Raw genomic sequence first — 27814 nt, forward strand, 5'->3', positions numbered from 1 at the left:
TTGGAGAAATGGGGACTATGGATGGTTTTTGAATCATCCCTATTTTGAATGGGGACTCAGGGTGGTTTTTGAATCTTGATTTGCCTGCCTGATCCTGCGGGGTCATTTCATTTCCCCACCATCAGTTTACTCATCTGTGCAATGGGAACAAAACCAACACCAACCCTATAGGGTGGTTGTGATGGTTAAAGGGAATAATCGAAGGGACCAGGAGTTGCCCATGGGAGCGGTTTCAGAAGCCAACATTTGGGCAGCTCTCGGGAGTCCCCAAAGGTTCTTTCACATGAGGTGGCCACATCACCTTTGGGGTGGTTTACTGAATTATCCTTTTTAAAATGAAGGCGGGCTCGCTTTCTCCCTGCACTCTCTCTACGCCTCCTACCCCCATCCCGTCCTGCGCCCTGCGCCCGGGCCACGCGCTTTACCTCTCCTTCCACCTTCGTCCTGCACTTTCTGTCTCCACGCGCCCGCCCCGCGCCCTCCCCGCGCCCTCCCTCTGCCTGCGCTCGCCCCGCACCCTCGCCCCGCGCTCGCCCGCTCCCCGCGCTCTCGCGCCCGCCCGCTCCGTGCCCGTTCCGTGCCCGCTCCGTGCCCGCTCCGTGCTCGCTCCGCGCTCGCTCGCTCGCGCTCCCCGGCGCCGGCTGCGGAGGGAGCCGCTCTGCCCGCAGCTGGCGCAGCGCGGGGGCGGCCGCGGGTGGGCGGGTGCCGCGGGCCCCGGCGCCGAGCATGAGCCGCCGCCGGTGCGGGCCGCGCGCTGCTCGGGGCCCGACTGCGGCGCGAGGGCTGCGCGGGAGCTACGCCGGCCCGGACCGAGGTAGGCAGCGGGCGCCGATCCTCAGTCCCTCGGTCCCTCCCTCTCTCCCGCGGGCCGTCCCCTCCGGTCGCCAGCGCGGGCGGGGCATACGCGGGTCCTGGGTCCAGCCCGGCGTGACCGTCGCGGGGCCGGGGCATCCGCTCCCGGCACTGGCCGTGGGACGCGCGTGCAGGAGGGCGTGCGGGAGCCCAGCGCGGAGTTGCCGAGAACTCCACCCCGGGCTGGACAGCGCCAGGACCCCCGATTCCCAGCGCCCGTGGGGCAGCAGGCGATCTCTGCCTGGGCGTGGTGGGAGTGCCCTCGGCGGGCGGGCGTGGGCACCGGCTGGCAGGTCCGCTGCCCCGGGCCTGGCGTGGGGGAGGGGGCTGGGAAATCTGAGGAGCTCGGGGCTGCGCAGTTGGAAGTTTCCATTTGCTTCTCTGCATTCCGGGCCCCGCGGTGGCATCTCACGCCCTTGCTGTGTGGCGAAGAAGTGGGGCGTGAGCTTAGCATTTGAAGGGAGACGACCAGGGCGAGATGCCCCTCTATGCACTGTGGGCAAGGGTCATTTCAAGGACCGTGCTCTCTTTGCCCCATGTCTCGCAGGTGCAGCTCGTTCTGGGCTGCGCTCGTGTGAGGGGGGAGGGGGCTGCTGCTGTCTGGGGAGGACAGGCAGCAGGCCCTTGCCCCCTGCATCTCTAGCTGCTTCTGAGCGCAGGAGCTGGTGGATATTTACAGGGAGGCTGCCTGCCTCTTGGGAGCCACCTGGGGGCTGAGATGTGGTGGTGGCTGGGCACCCTGGTTCCCTGCTTGGAGCTGTGAACCCCATCTGGTTTATCCTTCCCACTGCTATGGTTCTTCTCCCACCCTCTGGAGCCAGGGCAGGGACCAGATGGCCACCTGCTCGAGGAGCCCAGGAGATATGTTGGCATTCAGGGAAACCTCAACGAGGCAGTGCTCTGCTCTGCCCCTCAGGGGTCTTCCACCTGCTTCTGGACACAGTCTTGCCTAGTGCAGCCTAGATTGGGTCCAGGCCTTCCCTCCCAGGTAGGAGGCCTAGAGTGCAAAGCAGCAGCTCCTGTTATGAGCAGGGAGCTAGGGAGTTGGGAGCCCACAGGTCTTGACTTCCGAGCTGTGGGCAGGCTGTGGGCCCCTCAGGGACTCAGCTTCCCCATCTGTAAATGGTTTCGGTGACTTTTAGGGATATTTCCGCCCTGACATCTGGGGACACTTTGCCTTGGAACCTCAGGACCCCAGCCCAGAATAGGAGGGGGGCATCCAGAGTAGGAGCAAGTGGAAAACCTTGGCTCTGGACGTATGCATGGGTTCTGTGTCGTCCTAGCTTTTATTTGTTGTTAGGGACACGGGTCATAGTGACCAGCACCCCTCTGGGTGGTCATGGCTGGGTAAAGCATGACAGTGGAACCCACAGACCTTGACCCTGAGAAGGGAATGAGCAGTAGAGACCCACATGCTGACAGCCTCCCAGCAGAGCTGTGTACTCTCACACATGGCTCCTGGATTTGGGAGCACCCAAAGCAGGTGGCCCCAGGTATGCCACAGGGGCCTGAAAGCCAGCCAGCAAGTTTGTTTTTCTTTGGGAGGCATCCTTGAACTGCCAGCCTGATGGCTCCCTTCCACCTGGCAAATTGTGGAAATGGAACAGTTCACACAGAGCAGAGGGTTTTTTGGTGTAACTTAGCAACTGCAGGCAGAGGAGGAGGGTGGGGGAGAAACACCAGTGCTCCGCGTTTGGCATCTGCGCTGGGCTGTCCTGAGTGAGGCGGGGGGCTTGTGAGTCTGGCCAAGTGGGGAGGGTGTCCTGGCGCAATGGGCTCCCTTAGGCTGACCCGGGGAGGAACAGACCCACTCTTCCATTCCCTGGGCCCTTCAGAGGATACTAGTGGGGGGCGGGGATGCTCAGGTATGGCCTTAGAGCCCCCGCGTACACCGGGGCAGTATTGGAATAGCTCTTGATGATTTCTGTTTTTTAACCACAGAACCCCCTTCTTAAGCCATACAGAAGCAGATTTGTCAATGAGGCCAAGTGAGGCTCAGGTCTCAGGGCATCCAACCACAGTCCTCAGAAGTGGGGGTGTAGGATACGTATGTCTGTATGAGCCTACCGTGGAAGAGGGGTTCGGGGCCTCCACAGCCCTGTGGGCTGGGGGCAGGTCCCAGGGCCCTGGTGGCAGAGAGGGCTGGGGAGGCAGATCGGGGCCTGTCCAGGTGATGCTAGCGGTGCTGCTCCCAGTGCAGAGCCACAGCCCAGGGAGGCCCCCCTGCTGGGACCGCTCTTCCCTCCCACCTTCCCTCCTGAGGCCATCTGCTTCAGGCCTGGTCTGCTCTGGCTGTTTTTCTCTCAGAGCTTCCAAATGTTGAGCCGAAATCTGCCTCCAGTAACTCCCACCCGTTCCAGGCTGCCTCTCGGTTCCTTTGCCCTCGCTTGTCCACCTCCCTCCAGCAGATGAGTGTTTACTTAGCAACCTGTCTTCCAGGCAGAATCTGAGGAGGGAGCGGGGGTGGGGGAGGTGGGGGGGGGTGGGGGGGTGGGGAGGGAGGGAGGCCTATCATCTCGGGGTGCTGAAGTGGCATCAGGTGGGGAGGGCCCCTGACACCCACCGGCCACATGCCAGGCCAAGCCCCCTGGCCTGCAGGGCTCTGGGGAGGAGGCTCTGCCCTTTCTTCAGAGTATGGGCACAGAGCCTGGGGCTGTGGGGCTGTGTGTTCACGTGTCAGAGAATGAACACAGGGGATGCCTGGCTGGCACAGAGTGGGCTACGGATCCCTTCAGAATGTCCCCACACTGGGGACACCAGGCAGCCCCAATCTGACAACCCTGGAGCAGGGTTTGGGAAGGTCAGCTGATGGCAGCCTGGAGTGGCATGGCAGGAAATGTGGAAGGGAAAGCCTGAAAGCCCGGTTATGTCCTGGCCTGTCCAGAGCATGGCCTGTCCAGGAAATGGGGAAGGGAAAGCCTGAAAGCCCCGTTATGTCCTGGCCTGTCCAGAGTTATGTCCTCCGTACACAAGGATGAGGTACGGAGGAGCAGGGCTCATCCCTGGGAATGGAGGACCCTGGGGATTCACCTCCTGGGACGGGCTTCAGAGAGGCTTGGGAGAGGCGTCTTGCTGACAGTATGAACGTGTTAGGAACCACACGGATGCCTGCCAAGGTGGGGGCGGTACGACTGCTGCCTGCCACTGCCTGACCTGCCTGACCTCGGGTGTCCGAACGCTCTCCTCTGCAGAAGCATTTCTGAAGAACCCTGTAGGTGCCTTTGAATATGGTTCAGGGCATTTCCCGATGATCCTGTCTGGGGAAGCTTCTACGCACCTCACTTATTTGCTGGGGAAGCGTCTCAGGATTCCTGTGGGTGGCGAGGGGTAGGATGTGGACATAGCACAGAGAAAAGAGCCCCTCACCCTATCATGGTCATGCACCTGTACTGGGTCTGGGCGGACAGGCTGCAGGCCTGGGCTGCCCTGCATGGTGGTTGGTGGTGGGAGCTCAGAGCCTGCTCTGTCCCTTCTGAGCAGCAGGGTGAGTTCAAGGAGCTGAGAGCCAATATCAGCTCAAGGAGAGGCTTGGCACTGGGCCTCACCAAGTGTCCCTGACTCTTTAGAGGAGAACACCCCGTTTTGCCCATGGGCCACACACTGTGAGCCCCCCGAGGCAGGGAGCCAGCCCTGCGGGCGTGACATTAGGCACTCAGGGGACACTTCATCCATTGTCCAGCTCTCCTGTCACTTCCTCACAGGGGAGGTATTGCTGTTGACAGGTGATGTCTTCAAAGTTGATATGATTTTCTTTCTAAAAATTTTAAAAAAGATTTTATTTATCCATTGAGAGAGAGAGAGCACAGAAGCAGGGGAAAGGCAGAGGGAGAGGGAGAGAGAGAATCTTGAGCAGACTCCACGCCAAGTGTGGAGCCCTACCTGGAGCTCCGTCCCATGACCCTGAGACCCTGAGACCCTGAGATCACGATCAGGAGTCTGACACTCAGCGGCTTAGTTCACGGAGCCGCCCAGGCGCCCTTCCTTTCATAAAGCTTCTTCAGCTTAAATACAACAAACTGCTGTCTGCTGTGCCCTCCCCCCCCCGCCCCAGCTATTTCCCCCCTTCTCTCCTCCCCTGCAAGTAGGCTGACTCTGAAGCCGTGTTCCCTGCTGGCTCACTCCACATCCTCACTTCCCACTCGCTCCCAGCCCACTCCAATCTGGTGCGCCCTCTTCACTCCTGAGAAATTGTCTTCAGGTGCCTGTGGACATCGATGGCCCCCCCTGGTGTTCATGGTGCCTGCTCCCAGGCACTCGTCCCCTGGGCTTTGCAGGCCCACCCCTGGGCCTCCGTGTCCTCTGGCCACCCTGCAGACCTCTCTGCAGGTCACACGCCTCTCCTTGGGCCACTTGCTCTTCCTGTTCCTTAGGACCTGGACCTATACCCTTTCCTCCCCAGCCATGGCTCCTGGTCCCTCTCCTGCTGACCCTGTTCTTTTTTTTTTTTTAAATATTTTATTTGACACAGAGAGAGAGATCACAAGTAGGCAGAGCAGCAGGCAGAGTGAGAGAGGGGGAAGCAGGCTTGCTGTGGAGCAGAGAGCCTGATGTGGGGCTCGATCCCAGGACCCCGAGACCATGACCCGAGCCGAAGGCAGAGGCTTAACCCACTGAGCCACCTGGGTGCCCCGTGCTGATCCCGTTCTTACCCCTATCAGCGCAGCCTGTCCTCTGGGCTCTGTCAGTGGTCCAGCCCAAGCCTGCTGGATGCCACTTAGATGACCAGGGGGAGCCTGTCTGATGTCATTGTGCCCCTGAATCTGACCTGCTCCCCGTCCACGTAGTCAGGATGGCCAGGGTCTCCCTCTTGCCTCTCCAGGTCTGTCCTCACATCGACTGAGTGTTCAACCCGTCACCCCAGACCTCTCTTCCACCCCCTTCCCCTGCCTACTGCTACCTCCACAGGTCAGGCTGCCCCCTTCTGCCCCAGACACCTGCAGCAGCCTCCTTCCCGGGCAGTTCCTTCCCTATACTACACCCAGGTGACCTTTTAAACTTTTTCTTTGTCAAAACTCTCCGAAACTTCTGTTCCCATGCAGGACTCCCTATCCCGAGCGAGTTGGCCTCCAGCCTTCCTGGGTGGTGCCCCAGGCCTCTGCAGCACGTTGCCCCTGTGTAATTATCTGTGATCTCTTGGAGTCAAGTGTACATTTGGCCTGTTGCCTCCTCAGCTCCAGACGGTAGCTGGGCTGGTGGACTCAGCAAGCCGTCCTGGAACATGTGTGATGGGGCAGAGACACACAGATATGCGTGGGATCATAGGCTGGGGGCGCCTGGTCTTTCCCATGTTGCTGTCCCCCCAGCAGGGAGAGGAGAGGGGAGCAGACCCAAAGCTCTGGGACCGGCAAGGGGCAGTCTCTGGGGAGCTGGGCTAGATCAGGAAGGAGTAGTGGGGGTAGGGCTGGAGGGCCAGGCCCCTGCCTGTTGTCACCACCACTTCCGTTTCTTCAAGTGTCACCCTCAGACTCTACCTTGAAGAGAGAGTTCTCCCTGGATCTGGTTGCCATGGCAACACTGTTAACAAAGAGTAGCTTTGGTGGAGGAGGCTGGCTCACCCAGAAGCTGAGGGGGCTGGGAGAGGGTGTGCCCGTTCTGATGGGTTTATTAGCTGAGCGGGTTTCCCCACCCCCACGGCTGCCTGAACAGCACGGACCCCTCCCCGGACCTTCTCTGCCTGTGGCGCTCTCTGGGCCTCTGCTACTCAGACCCTTCCCATGTGAATGTCATGAAGTCTCTGGATTCCATCTGGGTGTGGCCTGAATCCCAGCCACAGTTGGGTCACTGGGGCAGACCCAGGGAGGCTTCTGACTTGGGATAGGGGGCCATGGGCCCAGCCCCAGCCCAGGCACTTCCTGGGGTGAGGAACCCGGTTTTGTTGCCATAGAAACCTAGGCTTGGAGGCCCAAACTTCTCCTGCCTAGGATTTCCTGAAGACTGGTTCTGTGTCCCTTCCAGCTGTGAACTATGAACATTTGGGTTCCCTTCCTCCTCTGAGGCAATGGTCTTGATCACATGAGGTAACAACACGCAGCACTGGGTGGGAGCCTGGAGCTTTGCAGCCCTGGCTGTGGTGACTGGTGCGGGGTGGGGTTGGTCCAGCTTGCTGGGACCCATTTCTCTGCCCTCAGAACTGAGGGAGAGGGATGCAGGGGGGAGGCTGGCCAGGGAAACAGCTGGGAGGGAAGTGGTGGTTAGAGCTGGATGGGTTTGGAAGCTCACACAGAAGATGATTACGGAGTTCCTAGTGGGAGCCTCTGCAGCTTTCATGAGTTAATTACTCAGACCACGCAGGAGGCCATCAATTATTCATTTTATTGTTGTTGGTATTAGTAGTGGGTAGACCCTACTGGGCCAATGAGGCCAGGGCTGCCCTCGGGAGAGCCCCCATCATTTCCACCTTGCCCATAGAAGGCCAGGGCCCTTCCTGCTGGATACCACCCCATGAAGGGGCCTCCCAAACCCTGCAGCCCCTCCCACCTCTGGCCTGGGAGCCCAGCTGACCTTCCATCAAGGTGAGCACGTCTGTGAGTGTTCCTGTGAGCGAACCCTGGAGTGGGTGATCTGGGAGCATCTGGTCCCTGGGTCCCCCACTGCTGGGTTAGCAAGTGAGGTTTCTCAACGATTTGGGAGGGTGGTCTGACAGAGAGCAGGGTTGGCCAGAGTCCAAGCTGTTGCTCTGGGAAAGGCTAGGGCCGCCAGATCACTTCCCAGAATATATGTGCCCGCGGAGGTGGGTGGGTGGGGGGGTATGGGGCGGGGCCTGGAGGGGAGCCTCCCACACGGCTCGCGTCACCACCTGGACCACGCCCCCCGAGATGCCGAGGCTGGCGTGCTCAGGGGTACTAGCTGAACGACGAGATCAACTATTCGCAAACTGGCAATAAAAACATCTCAAGGAATAGCAAAAAAAAAAACAAAAAAACCAAACCCACTGTGATTCCGACCACGTTTTCTACCTACAATGCAATAATGATAGAAATTAATAACAAAACATAAGTCTAATATTTGGAAAATTTAAAACGTGTAAATATGCAGTGGATCAAATAAGAGATAATACTAGAAATTAGATGATAATGGAATTAAGGGACAAAAATAGAAAGAGGAATACTTGTGGGACACGGCCTCAGTGGCCCTGCAAATGGGTCGTTTGCTGTCACCAGCCGACCTTGTCTGGAGAGCCCTTGGTCTTTGAGAAATCCATGCACAGGTGCCTCCTTCTCTGCCCCGGAGATGGGACAGAGCCTGGCAAGTGGCGCCTTGGAGAGGGATTAGAGGCAGGGAGCTGGCAGCTGGGTCTCCCACGGACTGCAGGGGTGCCTGGGGGAAGTGCGGAGTCCCCCAGCTTCTCTCCCTGGTCAGGCCAGCCTGGGGTCAGGGGAACTGCTCTGCCTGTGAGTCTGCAGAGATGAGGGGGCTGGGGGGGGGGCAGTTAAAGCACGCTGTCTTGCCCAGGTGGCTCTGGGCTACAGCTCCAGGTCACAGCTGGTCACAACCCCAGAGGAGGCACTGCCAGGCATGTCTACCGCTGGGCTGAGATTTTGAAGAGCTGTTGTTTTGTGAGGTGACTGCCGCGCTGTGAGGAGATGAGAAGGATGTCCGGGTGCCGGCAATGGCCCTGGGTCCAAGCACAGGGAAGAGAGAACAGCCTGCAGTGTGGTGGAGTCCCGAGCCCTTGGAACACTTGTCTGTGCTCAGACTGTGGTCCGTGGGGCCTGTGTGTGGGCTCTGTGTGCGCATGCACGCGCATGTACACTTGTACGTGTGTGTGTGTGTACCTGCATTCACATGCAAGCACCAGGAAGGGATCCTTGGGCAGCTCTCTGTCCCCAGCGCTCTGCTGTGTTTCACTAATAAATGACTTAATTTAATGTCCTAAATTTTTTTTTTTTTAATGCTGGCATAATTATAACCCATTTTGTTGATGAGCTTCCTATCTGGAGAGAAGGGCAGAGGCAGAATTTGAACCCAGGTCTCTCCTCTGTGCCAGGGAGAACTTTGGAGAGTGTGTAATATGCTGCCTTGGTACCTCTTTTCACTTTCCTGTGCCCTTCCGGCTACCTCTCCTGGTGTCCAGGCCCCGAGCTGGCCCTCGTCCCCTTTCCTGCTTTGACTGTGACCACCTCATGCTTCTCTGAGCGCACACACCTCAGGCCTCAGCTTGGGCAAGGCTCCCTGCACATGGCGCTGCCACCTTCTGGGGCCATAAAGATTGCCCTTCATCTGGGTTGTAGAGTGCCTGGGCCCCGCAACAGTAGTGACCAGCTTCTGAGTGTGTCTTGGGTGCCCGTGCTTTGCCCGCATGCACACATGTCACGCAGACCTCTGAAGGGCCTGAGACTGAGACTGGGAGGAGGGGCCCAGGTACCAGGAGGTGAGGTGGACGTGGAGGGGCAATTAGACACAAGCTGGCCCAAGGAGAGCGTGGAAATCGTCATGCATGTAGCAGCAAGACTCCAAGGGGCTGGGGCACCTGGGTGGGTCAGATGGTTAAGTGTCTGCCTTTGGATCAGGTCTTGATCTTCAGGTCCTGGGATGGAGACCCCATGTCAGGCTCCCAGCTCAGTGGGGAGTCTCCTTCTCCCTCTGCCTCCCCTGCCCTGGTTGTGCTCTCTCAAAGGATTAAATTACAAAATAATTAAATTAAAAAAGTAAATAATAATAAAAAAAGACTCCAAGGGGCTAAAAACCCTGCTCAAGGCTGGATAACCCCAGCCTGTCCTTCCTCACCACCTCACTGTGACCACTGTGACCTCCGGGGCCATGTGAAACCCATGCTCTGCGGTGCTTCTACCCTTCATCCCTCATCTGAGAGGGACTTGGGAAAAGCTAGTGAAAAACCAAAAGAATGTGGGGAGATGTCTGATCATCGTCCCCTCCACTGAGTGTGTGCAGAGAAGCAGCGTGCCTGGCCCGGTCCGGGTTCTGGGAGTGCAGACAAAATTCAGAAATAGGTAGGGAATGAGCAGGACAGGTAATTAGAAGGTGGTTGGGGGAAGAGAGAGGGAGAGCCGGGGGCTTCTGTTTAGAACAGAGTAGTTATGGCAGCCTCCCTGGAAGGTAGAGTTTGAGCGCCTTGGACATCTGGGGGCAGGGGGAGGGTCCCCGGCCCCAAGGTAGACATGTGTCACCATGTCCAGGAAGCCAAGAAAGCCAGGGGACACAATCCATGGCAGGCAGTGACTGGGGGGCCACTGAAGACATGTTACTCTGGGGTGAGCCGTGGCCTTGTGGCTTTTCTGGGGTCTCATGCCATCTCTGCTGCTTAGCCATGTGTATGCAGATGGTTCCAACAGAGGGGCAACTGACCCACCACACCAGCTGAGTCCTCAGCCCTGAGATTCCCCCAGGAGAGAGCTAGTGAGGGAGCCTGCTTGGGGGATGCAGTTACATCGAATGTTCTGGGGAACTGAGATGTTCTGGGGACCTGAGAGAGACATGGCCTGTGAGCGGCCATGGGGGTGGAGATTCTGGGAAGGTCACCCTGGGTCCCCGACCCACAGTACATCATCTTCTTTCTCCCCACTCTGCCTTTCCTCCTCCACTCTTCCTCCCTGGGATTCCTGCCCAGCCTCCTTATAGGGCTGCCCTTCCCCCGCCCCAGTTTCTAAAGTTTGGCATATTGTATTTATTTCACTATGTATGCAACAAGTAAAAAGGTCCATGTGCAGCCTGTCTCCTCTCATCCCTGCCAGCTTGTGAAGGCAGAGACCTAGCTGTTATCTGCTTCAGATCTCCTCCCGACGTCTCTGGCCCACACACGCACGCACAGCGCATTGGTCCTTGTTGTGCATGTGGCCAGACCCCGGACCTTGTTTTCCTTCCCTTGGTTCATGTCTTGGAGCCCCATCTCAGTGTGCATGGAGTGGGGCTGTTATTTTTAGTTTGTTTATATTTTTAAAAGATTTTTAAAAAATTTATTTGAAAGAGAGAGAGAGAAAACGAGAAGGGCAGAGGGGTGGGCAGATGTAGAGAAAGTCCCCACATGGGGCTTGATCTCAGGACCTGGAGATCATGACCTGAGCTGAAGGCTGACTCCTAACCAACTGAGCCACCCAAGAGGCCCGCATTGCTGTTTTTAACATCTGCGTGGTCTTCTGCCCATGGATGCGTGGTAGCTCCTTCATCCAGGCCCTGAAGAGTAGCCATTCAGATGGTGTCCCCTCTCCTTTCATAAGCGGTTACTGTAGCAAGCATCCTTTTGCTCCAAGTGTGAGTGTATTTGTAGGATAAATCCCTTAGAACAGTAGGGTGAAATGGAGGTGCGTTTGTAATTTTTTTTTTTAAAGATTTTATTCATTCATTTGACAGAGATATCACAAGTAGGCAGAGAGGCAGGCAGAGAGAGATGAGGAAGCAGTCTCCCCGCTGAGCAGAGAGCCTGATGCGGGGCTCGATCCCAGAACCCTGGGATCACGACCTGAGCCGAAGGCAGAGGCCCAACCCACTGAGCCACCCAGGCGCCCCTGCGTTTGTAATTTTGAGAGCTCTGGCTAAGCTGTCTTCAGCTACAGTAAGTTATCTTCCCGTAGGTGATGGATATAAACACCTGTTTCTCCATCCCCTTATCTTTGCCTATCTAATAGGTGAAAAATAATATCTTGTTGTGATGTTAGTGTCTCTCTATGAGTGAGATTTGAGCAGATTCTCATATGTACAAGACTTACATGCATTCTCTCTGGGGAACTGGTGTCTGAATTATTAGCACAGTATTTCTGCTGGGCTGATGGTATTTTTCTTAGTGACTCATAGACACTTTCTATATATTAAGGAAACTGACTCTTGGAGCATGAGTTGCAAATCTTTTCCTCAATTTATTGTATTTTTGTTTTGTTATGATTTTTCACCATGAAGAATCTAAAAAATGTATGTAGTCAGTAGCAGACCTATTGTGTTTAAACCTTGTGAAACTCCTGTTCCTCTTGGTCAAAAATGGTTGCCCATCTGTAATTTCATGAAATTCAAACTAACAGAAAAACTTCTGTACCATGGAACCACAAAGAAATGTTCCCATGTGTTCCTCTCATAGGCTTATGTTTTTGTTTTTCAAATGGGAGTATTTGATTTATCTGGTAGGACTCCAATCTTATTTTTTTCCAGATGGCCACCCGTTTGCCCAACATCACTTATTAAACAATGACCTTTTCTTCACTGACTTGAAATACCACCTTTACTCCTATACTAAGCTGCTCTATGTGTTTGGGGTTATTTCAAGCCTTTCTGGTTTGCTTCAGTGCTCTGACTGTATATTCATGTGCTGATACCATGTTTTAGGTTTAACTGTCACCATGAAATTTGCAAACACACAGAAAGGTAAAGAGAATCGAGTAAGGAACCTCATGTTCTCATTGCCCAGATTCAGCTCGCGCCAGCTTGCTTCACTTACTCATTTTTCCTTCTTCCGTCCTTCTTTCCCTCCCTTCCTCCCTCTTTTTTTTCTTTTCTTTTTCTCTTATCCTTTTTCTTTTGGGCTGACGTATTTAAATCAAACCCCCGACCTCTGTAATTCGCCCCTATATACTCCAGCGTGGATCTCTCCAGCAAGGTCACCCGCAAACAGAGCCACGTGGTCATTATCACACTTAGCTGAATTAATAGCAATTCCTTGCTGTCATCCAATGCCCAGCACATCTTCAGCTTTTCCTTAATTGTCTTAAAAATGCTCTTCTCCAGTTGACTTGCAAAATTAGTAACCGAATTGAATCCACGTGTGGCATGTGGCTTTAATTTGTCACAAGCCTCCGTGATGTGAAGCAGTCCTTCCTTCCCCGGTCCCCTTTCTTTAAGCCATCGGCTTGCTGCAGAACCGTGGTGAGTCTGTGTCTCTAGAATGTCCTATTTTTGAGACTTGTCTGTTTGCTTCCTCGCGGTGTCATTTCACGAGCTCCCCCGCTCCTAGTATTCTCTCCAAACCGGAGCTCAGCTCAAACAACTTCGTTTTACGGGGCTCCACGTTACTTGGCAAGAATGCTTCGTGGCGCTGGCCCGGACACTGCAGGAGTCTGCCACGGCAGATCTGGTGGCAGTGGGCGAGAACGTGGGGGCGATGAGCCCACATTCCACTGCATCCGTTCCATCCTTCTGGCGGTCTCAACTCTTGACAGCCATGGTCTGAGTCAAGTACCCCGTCAAGGGCTGTAAGGCAGCACCTTCCTAAATGTTCCTTCTCAGCGCATTTGTAGGATTCGTCTATAAGGAACGTTCTCTCATCAACCAGGGCTGTTTGGTTACCCCAAAACGATTTCAGTAAAAAAAAAAGGCAGGGTATGTGCTAAATTCTTTCCTTTGCCAACACATGGCTCTTCCTGATTTCACAATCTGTGCCTGTCTCCATAACTCAGCAGCCCCGGCCCACCGCACCCTTTCTCATCAAGTTGCTTTTGCCATGGTTCTCAGGCACAACCCTGTATCTACGCCAGTGTTGCTCTGTCTGGTAGGACTGAGTTTGTTTCATTCCTGTGGTGGGCACTGCAGCTGGCTGCTTCCTGCTTGTGACATCACAGCCCATGCGGGTGGTCGGCCCCACCCGGTTTTCTCATCTGTCCTGGTGTGGTGAGGGGTGACCTTCCAGCAGGTGACATTTCCCCCCCAGATGGCTAGATCTGAGTGTAGCAGAGATGCCTGCACATTTGGGAGGCTGGTGAAGAGGGTGTGAGGGTGAGTCTCCCTGGATCGTGGGGAGACGTGCATCCTAGCTGTCTTGTCCTTTCTCCTCCACTGATGGGAGCCATCTCCGCGTCAGGAAAGAGGCTGAGAGGGGAAGCTGAAGGCCCTCATAGGTCCAGATCTGTTGCAGCTGAGGAGGAGCTTTGGCAGGGTTGAGAACATTCGGGAACGTCAGACAAGTGGTGCCCTCATGACACGACAGAGTTCCCAGCTCGGGGTGCTGCTGTACCCAGAGCACCGGGGAGGCAGGCCCCATGCGGGGTACAGAGGAGAGCTGGTGGTGAAGAAGGGCCTCGGGAACCGGGCCACAGCCGCCCGTCGAGGCTGAGACGTGGGAGAGCAGGGCTGCCGGGAAGGGCCGGCCCTGTGAGTCCCTGGGCTCCAGACCCTAGCTCAGTGCCCTGAGGTATCCATGCTGACTTTTGGGGATCTGAGCTCTGCCTCTGAGCTGCTGTGCCTGCCTTTGGGGTCTGATAAGGGCCCCTGCGGGTGGCTTGATGCTGGGGTGGATCAGGGACAATAGGTAGAAGTTGTCTAACTTCACTGATCAGAAGAACCCACTAGAAGTAGCATCCACTCATAAAGCCCTTCTTTGCCCTGCCAGCAGGTATGGTCGTGCATGGATTGAGGGGTTGGAGTGTTTAGGTGGCCTCCCCTCCCTGCAGAGCAGGTGCTCCCAGGTGGGCTCCCTGCCCCACACCCCGAGCTGATGTGGGTTGAATGAATGAATGAACCCCACAGAGGTGGCCACACTGACAGCTGCCTGACCTGCTGCCTCAATGCTGTGGTGGGCATTAGGAGGCCTGCCCCCTGTAACAGGGTCTCTGTTCAGGTGAGGCCTGGAGTCTTCCCTGGTAGAAGCATAGAGGAATTCCGCAGGCAGTGAACAAGGTTCCAGAGGCAGGGCAAAAACACCAAGAGGAAGCAGTTTTCTGGAAGCTCCTAGGACCCCCCTCCTTGGGCCCTGGTGTGTGGGGCAGTGCTGGGCGGGGTGAGGAAGCCTAGAGTGGCCTTCATCTTGAGCCACCTGCTTCCTAGCCCTGCCTCGCTCGGCCTGGGCTCTGGCTGACCCCGAGGCTGCCTCTGGCTGGGCCTGGTGGGGCACCAGGCTCAGAGTGCTTTCTTGCTTCTGCTTTCCAGGCCCTCTCCCAGCTGTAACTTTACAACATTGGTTCTCAAAGTGGGATCCTAAGACCAATAGCATCAACATTCCCTTGAACTGTCTTTTAGGAATGCAGGTTCTCCAGCCCTATCCTAGACCTCCTGAATCAGACACTCTTGGCGGTGGGGGAGGAGGGGCTGCAATGTGTGTTTTGAAAAGCCCTCCAGGGGATTCCGATGCTCACTAAAGCCTGAGAACCACTTCTTAAGGGCAAGCAGCTCAGCCCAAGGGGTTCAGGCCTGGACAAGACTAAGACTTTCTCTCTTGGTTCTGAAAACTTCCCAGGCCACAGCCCGAGGTTCTGAGCCCACTGAACCTTGCTGAGTGCCAAGCCTGCTCCCAGATGCTGACCCACCAGGGTCATCCCAGAATGTTCTGTCCACTTGGGCCCCAGATGCTCACCATGCTGGGTATGTAACTGATTACCAAAGGCAGTATGGTGCAGGGACCTTCAATACAAAGTGGGAGCTTTTCTGTTCATCATATTTGCTTTGGTCTCTAGAGAGCTGTGTGGCATTCAGCTGACTCAGCCTCGGTCACAGCAGAAAGCTCCCCCAGCCCAGGCCAATGGCGCTTTTGGGATGGTTCAGGGGCTCTGGGCCATGTCTTTATCGAAAGCCCTCTAGGGGAGGTTAGTGGCTGGCCCGGGGCCAGGACGTGGGGGAGCTCATTTCCCAGGGCAGCCCTGCCTGTCACCCACACACACATTCAGCTCAGACAATCACCCGGGAGTCACTGGACCCAGTTACTCAGCGCGCAGATGAATCAGACTTCCCGTAATTGGCATTCAGGAACTTGGGAGTTTGGAAGGGTTTCCAGGACACTTGGGGTGCTGACGTCTCTTGCTGGCATCTCTCTCCCAGCCCCGGGGCAAACAACATCCAGGTCAAAGAGCTGCCATTAGAGAGAGATTGTACCTGGCGGAGTCCCTCTTTAAATGGATCATTTGACAAAGGATCCCTGACTTTAGCTAAGGGAAGTGGTGGGACGGGCATCATACCTGGGGGCCCTTTCAGATGAGATCTTTTCACTCTTGCAGAGCCTGAAGATAGTGGTTTTCTCCAGTTCTGCAGGAGCACAAAATAGGCTCAGAGAGGCTGAGAAAGCCAACCAAAGTCACACAGCAGGAAGGCTCAGCACTGGGATTCAGACCCTGTCTGGCTGTTCCCACAGTTCCAGGCCTGCTTATCCTGCAAAACCCAAGGCGCGGTCTCTAGGAACAAGTGCGTGGCCTGGGGCTTTCCTCCTCTCTCCCTCCTGTAGAAAAAGAGGGGAAAAGGTTTAGTTATTAAATAAGTTAAATTTGTGTCCTTACCATGGGATTTGCTGAAACTGTAATGTGTTTGTATGGTTTCTGAAGCTTCTGTAGGGGAACAGAGTAGACAGAATTTGTACAGCCCCTGGAGGGTAGGGGAGAGACAGGTGCTCCAGGATGGTGAATGGGGGCCCATGGGCAGGGCAGCCACAGAAGCCACTCTGGGCCACAGCTCCAGGAGTGGTGTCAGAGAGGCTGGGACCCACCCGCAGCATCCTTCAGGTTGGCCCTCTGGCCAGGCAGTCCGGACCCAGGGTGGTGGACATGCTTAGGGAAGGGGCAGGTTCCATGGCATGGCCCTGGGGCCTACCACTGGACAGAGGGTCAAGGCTGCATTGGACCTGGTGGTTGGGGGCTGTTCATGAGGCGTGGAGCCCAGGGGGATCGCTAGGAAGACCACACATCCAGACTGCCTACCCACATGGCCCAGGTTGCAGCACCTGCCTTTCCCTCAACTGGTCCAGAGCACAGTGCAGGGGACTAGTGAGTGGAAGAAATGTCCCCAGGACGGGCTGTCACCAAGAGAACTCAGAGGGTGGATCTTACCCGCCCGGCCCCTGCCCTCCCAGCGAGCCACCAAGCTCTCACTCTCCCCACGGTCCTGGGTAGATGTGGGGAGAGACTGAGCCCACGGAGAGTGGGGGACAGGAGCCTCTAATCCAGGGGAAGTCCTGGGTGGGGGAGGGCACAACCAATGCCATGAGGCCCCATTCCATTCATTCACCCCTGTAGCTGGGCTCACCCTCCCTGGTGCCCCCAGCCTGCCACCCACCCAGGCTTTCCCTTCACCCCTCCCTCCTGTCGCCCACAGTGCCACTTCCGGTGGTTTTCCCTCACCACTAGTGTTTTCCCCTTCTCCACCTCTGCCCAACCTCAGCCTCATCCCTGTGGGCCTTTGTGTATCCACTGACCGATGACACCCTCCCCATCTCCATCTAGATCATCACTCTTGCTCTGTACCCAAGCCCCCAGCTTCTCCTTGCCTTCTGGTCCACTTGGCAGGCTGAATCCCTGGAAGCCTGCTCCCTAGGCCACTGCGGGTCCTGGGCCTGGTGCTGATGTCCCAGTATGACTGTGTCTCTGGGCTAAGGTCCGCCTGGGCCTTTCCTGAGCCCCTGCCCAGGCCCTGCCCTGACTCTGTCCAGGGTGACCATCCTGTTTCTGCACTGCCTCCCTCACACCCTGCAGCTGTGCCCTGTCCTGGCTCCCAACTTTCGCTGGTCACCACACCCTGACTGCCCCCATCCTGACTTCCACCTTCCTCTCCTGCAGCTGGGCTGCCTGTCCCGGCCCCAGCCCTCCCAGGGGCGAGCAGAACACCAAGCCAAAGTTGAGGAAGCTCAAGGCCAGACCAGGGTGACCTCGCCGGCCTTTGTGAGTCAGAGGAAGGAGAGGGAACGTCCACAGGGCCCCTGCAGCCCTTCCTCCCTCCCTCAGGCCTGCCTAGAGCCTGGAGACATGTCCGCAGGCCTGCCCTCCCACTCTGGAGGTGCAGATGGGGGCTACAGGTGCAGGGGCTCGGGTACACTCTGTGGGGGCGGGCAGCTGGGGGTACAGGCGGAGGGCATTCTGCTAGTGACGTCTGTGCCTCACATGCTCTGTTAGGTGCACTGGGGCATCTCACCCGCATCAACTCCACTAGTCCCATCAGCCCTGAGAAACAGGGCAGTTCCTGCCCCATTTTACAGGTAGGGAAACTGAGAGGCTAGGGGAGGTACGGGCTGGCTCCAGGCCATGCTACTGTCTGCAGAGAAGGAGGCCAGGCCCAGGTGTGGGGCCTCGAGTTGGAACTCACTTCAGGAGTCATGGGGCCCCTTGGTGGGTCTTGGACCCTTGGTGCCCCATTCAGAGATGCCTGTGGGGACATTACTGGAGGTGGCAGAGGCCTGTCCTACTTCCTCCCGGGCCTCTGAGGCCGTGGGGGCCGTGGGAGGGAAAGGGCCTTCCTGGTCAGATGCAGTGAGAGGGCCCAGGAAAGCTCACTGAGTGGTGCCTGGAGGTCCTCTGAAGGCTGGGAATAGTTCAACATCCAGGCCTGTTGCCAGAGCTGTTGGGGTCCATCGTGGTTTCTGGTTGTTACGTGGCTTGACAGAAAGCACCTTAGTGTGCACGCCCCCATGGCTCAGATGCCCTCTGGCCACCCCTGGCAGATGTGCCTTCTGAGTTTGCCCGCGGCACCCCGGCAGAGCTGCCCTGGGAGGCAGTGTCACAGGCCGTTTCTCTGCCTGCCTCCGCTGGGTGGGGTAAGGTGGCCAGACATGCCCTTCCTTTTCCTGTTCCCACAGCGCAGTGGGACCCACACTCTAGGCAGCCAGGGTTAGCCCAGAACCAAGGCTCCTAGCCTGGCTGGGCCCAGGACAAGCATTGTGGTACCTCCAGCCTCAGTTTCCCTATCTGTGAGGCAGACAGCTGGGTCGAGGCTGTCCCAGCTCTCTCAAGGGTGCACAGAGGCTCAGCATAGACAGTCTCACGAGACCCCAGTACTGGCTCCCTGAGTGCCCCGTGCCAGCAGATCGCCACCTGCCCTCACCATCCTTTTCCCTTGGCCAGCTCAGCTCTGTCGCCTCTTGCTGACAAGGGGCCCCATGGGCCTTTGGGGGTTTGGAGGCCTCCTCAAGACATGGAGGGGAAGAAGGTGTTAGCGACTCCAGGTAGAGATGCCTCAAAGTCAGAGATGCTTCCTACAGGGTGGGGCTGCTGCGCTGTGGGTCTGGCCCCGTTACATCTCCCTCCCTGCTGATGCCCTACGCCCTGACCCTGACTCCCTAGCACAGAGCACTTGCTCAGGCCTGGGCCCTCTTCCCTCACTCATGTCCCAAGCTGTCAGGGGGGCCAGGAAGCAGGGAGACCACCTTCCTGCGGGATCCTCCCAGTGTCGAGCAAGTGCAGGGAGTGGGGGCGGGGGGGTTCCTGTATTGGAGCCAGCCCTGCCCCCTCCACCTTGCTCACGTGCTGTTCCCTCTAGGTCTCAGAGGCCTTCTCTGTAAAACGAGGTGACCTATAAGCTGTGTTCCAGGGCAAGGTGATGCTGCACATTGCTGGGGACCTGGGTGTCCTCCAGCCTGTCCCCTGTCCCAACTCTCCCACCTGGCATGGGACCCCCAAGGCTCCCAGCCCCAGGGCTTTCCAGGCCCCATGGCTGCACTCCACTCAGTCTCTCGGGGTCCAGGTCCAAGAGTGGGTGAGCCCCGGCCACCGTCCAGTGCGGACAGTCAACAGCCCAACCCATGGCTCGCTGTGGTCAGGGGCACCGCAGGACGCCTCGGGGACTTTCTGCAGTGCTTTCTCCAGGCAGGGGCCAGCACACAGTCTCTGCCATAAATCTGATGCGGGGGGGGGGGTGCAGGGAGGCAGGGGTGAGGACGGGGAGAGAGGAAGGGAAGGCCAGAAGGACCTCCCTAATTCACATGCATGAGGTAGCTTTTAGCGTTGCTTGGCAACCAGATGAGAAAGGAGGGTGTCAGGAGCCCAGACCGTAGGGATGCCCCAGCCCCACTACAGGCTAACCTTAGTAGACAGACAGAGCTGGGAATCAGGCCCCAGGTGGCTCTAGGTTCTCCCTCCAGAGTTGTCTTCCCAGAGGTGCCAAGGGTGATGAGGCTCCCAGGACTGGCCACACGCCTACCCCTTGACGGTCCCGAGCCAGAAATTAGGTGTCCCCCCGCTCCGCCCCAGCACTGGGCTCCAGGGTACCCCTGATGTGGGAGTCTGGGCTTTGTTTCTATTTTGACCCTGACTAGTATCCTGGGTCCTTGGACAGATAGTGTCACATCTCTGACCTCAATCTGCACTGTAAAATGGGCCAGTAGCTTTCAAAGGATTTACTGCGAGGAGTAGATGACAGAGACCTTGTGTTTAAACCCTAGGGCCTTTCCGTCCTCAAGGGTACACTGAGCCCCTGTAAGTAGGGCTGCAGGACACAGGAGGCTCCGTGAGGGGCTACCCCTGCCCCCAGGAGCAGATGAGGATGACTGTACACCCCCAGACTATCCCAGGCCTTTGGACAGATGGGACAGAAGTGCAGCTGTGAGACTGGACTAGGACTGGGGTCAGCTCTGCACACCTCAGCTGGCATGACTGTCCAGGACATCCCTAGAGGGGTCCAGACTCAGAGTGGCCATTGAGGCAAGGGTGGTGGCAGTGGGTGGGGTGAGAAGGAGCAACACTGAGCAGGTGGCCAGCGGGGGATGGGGGTGGGACATCAAAGTCCACGGAGGCACGGGGCGGTGGTGGGGAGGGAGTCTGCCAGCGGATGTTGGCTCCTGGGAGGGGCCTGTGGCAGGACAGTGACTTTGGGAGGCTTTTCCTGCATCCCCATGTGCTTCCTTCCCTGGCATGTCCACCTCAGCCCAGCCAGAGGGTCTGGGCTAAGCTGGGTGCGGCTCTACTCTGCTGGGCAGTGACCGGGCGGTGGTGGAAGGGACTTCCCAGGAAGGTGCTGGAAACCCCAGAGCCTCCCGGGTTTCCTTCAAATGCCTGGGAATTCGGTGGCCTCTGCCCAAGAGGAAAATCCCCAACTTTCCCTGCTGTGCTCTTTGGCCAGGGGAGCTGAGACACAGAAGCCTGCAGTGTCACTCATGTCATTGCTCTCATGCCATGAAGAGGCTGCCTCCTTTGGTCCCTCCTTTTAGCCATGACTTTGGCGACTCCAGGGAGAACCTCTGCCTGGAGCTCACTCCAAAGTGACCTTGAGCTACAGCAGTGGTTTCAGACTTGTTTTGGCAACTCTGTTTAGTAAACACAACCTTCTGGAGGGGCACCACCAGAGCGACTGCTAGCAGGGTGCCCGCTGGAGCCCCAGGCCCGCCACCCCCGTGCTCCGGCACCGCGGGGACCCTGTGTGGCAGTGGTGTGGTGTGCACGTGAAGGTGTCAGTTCCAGGCCCTCCAGGCCAATGGGACTGGACTGGACGCAGGAGAGAGAGAGGGGACTGGGGGCTGGGGCGACAGGGCCACTGTGAGCAGGGGCTGGAGAGGCCTGGGGAGGAAGGACTGGGCAGGGCGATCTGCAGACTGCGGTGGGCATCGGGGCAGGTGGAGAGAGGCAGCCGCGGGGCCTGGGGCAGGCAGGAAGTCTTCCTACTTGGTATCTTGGTACCATTGTCCCAGTGAAGTGCTTGGGAGGCTCTGAGGACACCCTCCTCTGTCCCCTCTGTGCTCTCTGTGTCCCCCCCGCCCCAAGCTCCTGGGCTTCCCACATTGGCTGGTTTGTCCAGCCAGTTTCCTCCTCAGCCCCCTCATGCTGAGATCCCAGGAGGCCTTTCTGGGGGGAGGCCTGTTTGCCAGTGCATGCCGACACCCACTGGGCCCCGCATGTGTGTCTCCCTCAGTCCTCACAGTGGCCTTGCAGCATGGGGGAGAATGTGCCAGACCCAGGCCATGCTCCTGAGAGCAGCAGGGGCAGGCAGGGCCTTCACCTGCGTGCTGATGTGTCAGATGGCCTGGGGCCTTGAAGCCCAGGTGTTCTAGGTCCCCTGAAGGCCCCCTGGGGAGGGCCACCCCCGCCACATTCTGGGTCTCCTAAGCAGAGACGGTCGCCATGACCCTGGGACCTGTGTAGAGTTTACTGCCCTAACAGATTGCCACAGGCTTCATGGCCTCACGAACTCACGCTTGCCATCTCACGGTTCCATGGGTCAGAGGCCAGTGCGGTCTCAGCGGGCTAAGGTCAAGGGACCTCTGCTGTTCTTCATCCCTGGAGGCTCTGGAGGAGGGTGGTTTCCTGCTTACCCCGGGTGAGTTCCTTGTGCTGCAGAACTAAGCTCCCCCCTCCCTGCTGGCTGGAGGCTGGGGGCCCCTGAGCCCTGAGGCCTTGTCCATGACTCCCTGCCCATGGCTCCCTGCTTCAGAGCCAGCAGTGCGGGGCTGGATCTGGCTCTCTGACCCTGCCCCATGGTTACACCTTGCTCTTCTCACAGCTGGGAAGGCTCCCCAATTTTACAGACTTGTGGGATTAGATTGCACCTTCCGGGATGATCCAGGATGATCTCGCCATCTCAGGAGCCTTAGTTTAATCACATCTGCAAAGCCCCTTCGGAAGTATAGTCCCTTTGCCAACAGTGTCTTTTGTCACCTTCACAGTTACAGGGATCATGATGCAAGCATTTTTGGGGACCACAGCCACTGTTGGGGCCTTATGTGGGCATCAGAGAAGCCTCTCTAAGAGGGGCCTTAGGTAATCATGGGGGCTCCCCTGGCTTGGGAGTATCAGGTCCCAGTGCCCTCCCCATGCCACGCACAGGGCAGTGTGTGGGAGTGACCGACCCCCATAGCGGGCCTTTCCCTGTCTAGGGGTGGACCCTAGAGAAGAGGAGGTGATCTTTCCCGTAGTCTGGCTCCTGCTGAGTTCTTGAGGTCCTGAGGTGGGGGTGCGTGCTCTGGGAGGGCAGGTCGGGGCCAGGCACTTGCCCGCACTAGGAGAGCTCTGGCATGGTTTTGGGGATGAATGGTCAGTGTGCGTGGGAGGCGCCCGCTCAGAGCAGGGAGCTCGTGATGGGGGTGGAAAGGGTCTCCAGGCCTCTGTCAGGGTCCTGGCAGCCAGAGAGCCCCAACCCAGCTACCCCTGCCATGGACAGGAAGGGCAGAGTTCCTGCCTCCTCTGGGATGGCCAGCCCTTCCTGTGGGCGATTCTCCAGCAGACAGGGCATGGGGGGTCAGGCCCAGGAGTGCCACGAGGTGCTCGCCAGCTACCCACTGGATTCAGGCGGTTCTGAGAGCCCAGCCCAGCCCAGAACCAGCCTCTGCTAGTACTGCTGGAGGCTTAGGGCAGGAAAGGGGAGAACAAATCTAGAACGAGCACGATGGGTGCTTACCGTGTGCTGTGAGGTTTGAGTCTGGTGAACCCTGTCATTTACCTGGGTGCACTTGCTGACTCCCCCATCCTAGTGCCCCTGCCTGCTGGCCTTCTAGCCACAGCCTGCATACCTTCCCTCTGCCCCTGCTAGAGAGGCTGCTGGATGCTGAGCCCAGACCTACGTCTAGGCCCACCCCACCCTACCCCACCCTGCTGAAAAGGCTCCTGGGGTTGAATTTCTCTGCTTTCACCAGGCCTGGCTTGGAGAGGGTCAGCTCTGCTCTATCTGGGGTTTCCAGCTCCACCTGCTGATACCTTTTCATCCAGAAGTGCTCCCTGATGGGGAGGATGTGTGTGGGGGGTTGGGTAGTACCGCACACACGTGTAGGAGGGTTGCCCTGGTTGGCCTACCCAGGGCTCCCCACCCTGTCTGTCCCTGGGGGTCTGGCCTGGGCAGGTCTCCATCCTGGGTTCTCCCAGCATCGGTGGGGAGACAGGTGCCCCCTGTGTCCTCAATTAGAACTCTGGCACTGGACCCCATGGCTGGGGTCAGACAGGAGCTCGGTGCCACTCCCGTGTGTCCCCAAGGAAGGGGCGGCCTTTCTGTCTGTTCCCACGTTACCAGTGATCACACATGTTGTGGGGACTCTGGGGGTACAGCCCCTTCGATTGTCTTCCTGTGAACCCAGTGATAGTAGAGCAAACTGGTGCTCAGGAGGGTCGGGGGCCGGTCCAGGCTGCCCAGCCGGAGGCAGAGCTGGGCCAGAGCCAGCTTGGATCCCTGTTCAGCGCGCCCAGTCCACCCTCGGGTCCAGTCCTGGAGGAGCAGTCCGTGCGTGGTTAGCAGCAGATCACAGGGGCCCGTGTGGCTGAGCGAGGTTGTGGAGTCTCCAGCCAGCACGGCGGGCACACGGCACAGCACGCCCAGGGGCCGTGCAGGGAACAGGGCCCGTCTGGAGGGGAGACAGCCTGGCTGTGCGCTCAGGGCTGACATCTCAGTTTTCACAGCAGCTCGTGCCCATCACACGCCGAAGCCTCCTGCTCTCTGCCAGTGAGGAACAGCAAATCCATCCATGCGACTTCTCCCCTCCGCAGTCTGTGTGTGGGTGTGTTCCTGCTCCAGCTTTGTGCTGCCTGAGGAGCTCCTAGTAAAGCTCCAGATCACAGAATGGCAAGGGGGTGGCCTGGGCGTGGCCGGCAGGCAACATTCTGCCTGCACCCCATGCTGGAGAGCCACCCTGCCAACCGGTTCACTGGGCTGCTGCTCACGAGCCTGTGAGGTCGCTGCTCCTGGCTGGTCTGTGCTCTATGCCGGGCCCTGGTGGGAAGGGAAACTGAGTCTCAGAAATGGGGTCACAGAACAAGCAAAGCTGGGCTCCAACCCCCAGAGTAGCCTCTTTCCATGGCCCTTCCTCGGGGCTCTCTGGGTTTATGGCATATCCCCAGCCCTCGCCTTGTGGGTCAGGGGGTGACTCCTGCTTCGGGTGCCCTGCAGCCTTGGGGGATGCCCTCATTATGTCCTTTGCAGAACAGTTCGCACTGTGTGATGGCCAGGCTCTGACGATGTTTACTTTGCGAGTCGGGGCAGAAGCCCCCTCACACCAGTCCCTCAGAGGCTAAGCAGGCTGCAGAGGCACCTGCCGGACCCAGGACAATTTCTGGCAGTGAGGACCCAGGTGTCTCAGTCCCTTGAGGATGGTCTCTGCCCTAGCCTCTGGCTCTCTTTCCCCTGCCCCATGGGAAGCTGCTCTTGGCCAGGGGGCAGGTGGGCAGACAGCTGAGTCACGACACCCCCCCCCCTTCCCGGGGCCTTTAATATTTTGGGTGCTGGGGAAGGGGCAGATAGTGAAGGAAGCAGCCTCAGGTATTTGACCCACCCTCCCTGTGGCATGTACACCCCACACCCAGGGGTTCTCAAACCGGCTGCGCATTAGAACCCCCCTCAAGCTGGCAGGAAGCCTAAAAGTCCAGGCCACATCTCCAGAGACTGGTTTAGTCAATCTGGGGGTGGGGCGTAGGGATCCATTTTTAGCAGTCTCTTCGGGTGGGGATGGGGGCTACTTTCTGAGAGTGAATTATGTCAGACAGCCCGCCAAAGCCGGACCGTCCTTGGTCCACTGGGACGATTGTCTCCTGGTGGTTGGTGGCATAGCAGGGAGCTGGGAGCCGATCTCTGCACCACCCAGCCCAGAATTGGCAAGCGGCTCGGTGCTGTGGGGCCCTCGGCCCCAGGGTGCCCCACCAGGTCTGGGACAGGCTGCCGGGTTGGGAGTTGTGCCCTTCCTCCCCTGTATGCATCGCAGGCTGCATTTTCTAGAAGGGGAGACTGAGTTACAGAGCAGGGAAAGGCTTGTGCCAGTGCCCTCCGTGGGGCCTGCAGAGCTGGGGGCCCCTGCAGGCTGCCTGACTCAACTGTGTGCTGGGCCGCCTCCCCCGGGGGCTGTACCTGAAGAGGGCAGTGAATAATCTTGCTTTAAAAATAAACTTGAGCCACACAAATTGAAACATCTGCAGGAGCATTGCCCTGATTAAGGAGCTCTCAGACCCCAGAGCCGAATGCCCCAGTAGCAGCTCAGGACCCAGGCAAAACGCCTCGCTCTTGGGATGTGATCTCCTGCACTCCCCCACCTCCCCAACCTGCCCAGGGACCTCTGCCCAAGGTCCTTGGCCTCAGTGCTCACTGGGAGTGTTGAGCCCAGATTCCTGGAGATGGAGAGTGAATTGTTAATGTGCCTTGTAAAGAAGGTTTATTCGCAGCAAAAACATGCAGCAGTCTGAAGGAAAGCTGAACCCACACTGTGAGCCTTCTAGCAGAGAAGGCAGGATCCCACCCACCTCTGGAACCTGTTCTCAGGCCCTGTGTCCTTCCTTTCTTCCAGCGGAGAAGGGGTGCTTGCTGTCTCCTGCTCTGCAGAACACCCCGTGGCCCCCACCCTTCCAGAGGCGGGACTCAGTCCAGAGGCTCCCTGCAGGCTCAGCCTGTTGCTCCAAGGGTCCCTTCCAAATTGGAGGTGACATGGTGTGCGGTGGGTGGTTCCAAACTTTCTTTAGCAGTGAAAGAAACCCAAGATAATGTAGAATCGATCCTAGGGAACCAGGTTCTACTTGAAAGGAGGTGGGGAAGATGGCTGAGAGTCTAGTAGGGGGGACAGTCATAGGGTGGTCCCTGGAAGAGCATGGCAGCGGAGGTTTCTGATGTGTGAGCCCTAGTGGGGAGGAGGGGCAGCAGGGGGAAGGAGGAGCATTCTGAGCAGAGGGAAGAGTCTGCAGAGCTCTGTCGGGGAGGGACCAGAGCCACCCAGCAGCAGTGGGGACCAGGTGAAGGGGAGTCTGCACCTTGCCAGCCAAGTCACCAGTTTTATCTTCCTCCAAGCAGTGGGAAGCCACTGGAATGTTTTAAGAAGTTTGGGCAGGCAAGAACCACACATATGATCCTATCTGTAGAGTGGTTAGCAGCTGGAGAGGGGCTGGAATGGGGTGTAGCAGGGGAACAGGGGAGTGGCCCTGTTAGCAGGGCTACTTCCTCCTTCCTGGAGGAAGTTCGGGTGGGGCAGAGATGGTCACTTGGACTAGGTTGCCAATGGGGGTGACAGATGGACACCAGACATGGGAAATATAGGACAGGCAAAGCCGCTGGAACTGGGGGATGGATTGGGTATGGGGCAAGGGCAAGGGAGGGGTCTTCATTGCTCTTTTACAATTGTTCCTTTTAAGATTTATTGGCCTAAAGTATGTGTTTCCTCTGGGGTCAGTTCTTCCCTTGGCCCTTAGGTGTTTTGCTGTCATGTTGTTCCTCCTTCCCTTGAGCCTGTTTGTGCCTGCTGAACTTGGGGCGCTCTGCTTTAAGGCATGGGTCTGGGGCCTGGCTGAGCACTCCCCCTGGTGTCTTGGGGTTAGACCAGATGAGTCAGCACTTGGCTCTCAGGCCAATTTAGGTGCCAGGGCCCGGCTGTCGGCAGCACCACCCCTCCCCTCAGTGCCTGAGCTGTGAGGGCACCTGGATGCACGCTGGACATCTGCTTAGAAGACAGATCTCCTGGGCCACACCTGGCTGGCTCAGTTGGTGCGTGTGCGACTCTTGGGGTTGTAAGTTCAAGCCCCACGTTGGATGTAGAGATTACTTAAAAGAAATAAAATCTTAAAAAAAAAAAAAAGAAGACAGCTCTCTAGCGGTGGTCTGCCCTTGCCTCCCAGCCTGGTAATGACCTGTCGGTGTCCTGTGGTGGGAGGGCCGGGGGAGCCGTCCCTGCGGCAGACCTCTGCATGGTCTCTTGTTTGTAGGTCCACTTCTCCCCTGAAAGGTGGGGTTTCCTGCTCAGGTTGTTCTGTGACGTGGTTCATCCACCCACCCCCACCTGCCTTCCGTTTTCCGGAAGTGTGAGTCACTCTTGTCCACCAACGACCCGCCCTCTTCCACAACTTCTCCTCTGTGTCCTTTTATCTGTCTCGTGGAGGCTGGGAAGGGTGAGAAGCAAGTGCATGGGCTCCGTGCATCATCTTGAACTAGAAGTCAAGAGAATTTCTTCCTATAAAAAGTGTTCTTCCAAATCCATAGCCGTGTTACCATTTCTCAAGCCTAAAGTCGGGATGGCATCTTTGATTTCTCTTTCTCTCAGAACCCACATCTGATCAATGAGCAAATCCCATCCTTGATCAAGTCCGCCATCTGCCACTTCCTGTCCCCTGCTACCGCCCTGCTTTAGGCCACCCTCCTACGTGTGTAGACTCTGCAAGAGCTTCTACCCAGTCTCTTACCTTGACCTTGCCCCTTTGTCTTGTCTCCATAAATCAACCAGAGTGGTTAAAATAGATTGTGTCATTCTCCACGAACAGCCTCCAGGGGGAAGTAAAGAGAGTGTATGAGAGAAGAGAGAGCGATGAAAGAGGCAGGGACACCGCAGACAGGCGTAGATTCCAGGGGTCTGAAGAGGTGGACAGTGTCCCTCCAAGTTCATGTCCACCTGGAATCTGGGATGTGACGTTATTTGGAAATAGGGTCTTTGCAGATGTAATCAAGTTAAAATGAGGGC

At 57.5% G+C, this 27814-nt stretch overlaps 1 protein-coding gene across 1 annotated transcript in view; it reads left to right on the forward strand.

Moving 5' to 3' along the window:
- Positions 1–596: 596 nt before the first annotated feature.
- The window catches only part of RASGEF1A (RasGEF domain family member 1A), an 86032-nt gene continuing 58814 nt past the window's right edge, over positions 597–27814 (forward strand). The window contains exon 1 of the transcript XR_004278969.1: positions 597–814. The gene's annotated coding sequence lies outside the window, so the exon portion shown is untranslated. The remainder of the gene's footprint in view (positions 815–27814) is intronic.

Source organism: Mustela erminea, chromosome 14, assembly GCF_009829155.1.
Source record: "Mustela erminea isolate mMusErm1 chromosome 14, mMusErm1.Pri, whole genome shotgun sequence".
NCBI lineage: Eukaryota > Metazoa > Chordata > Mammalia > Carnivora > Mustelidae > Mustela > Mustela erminea.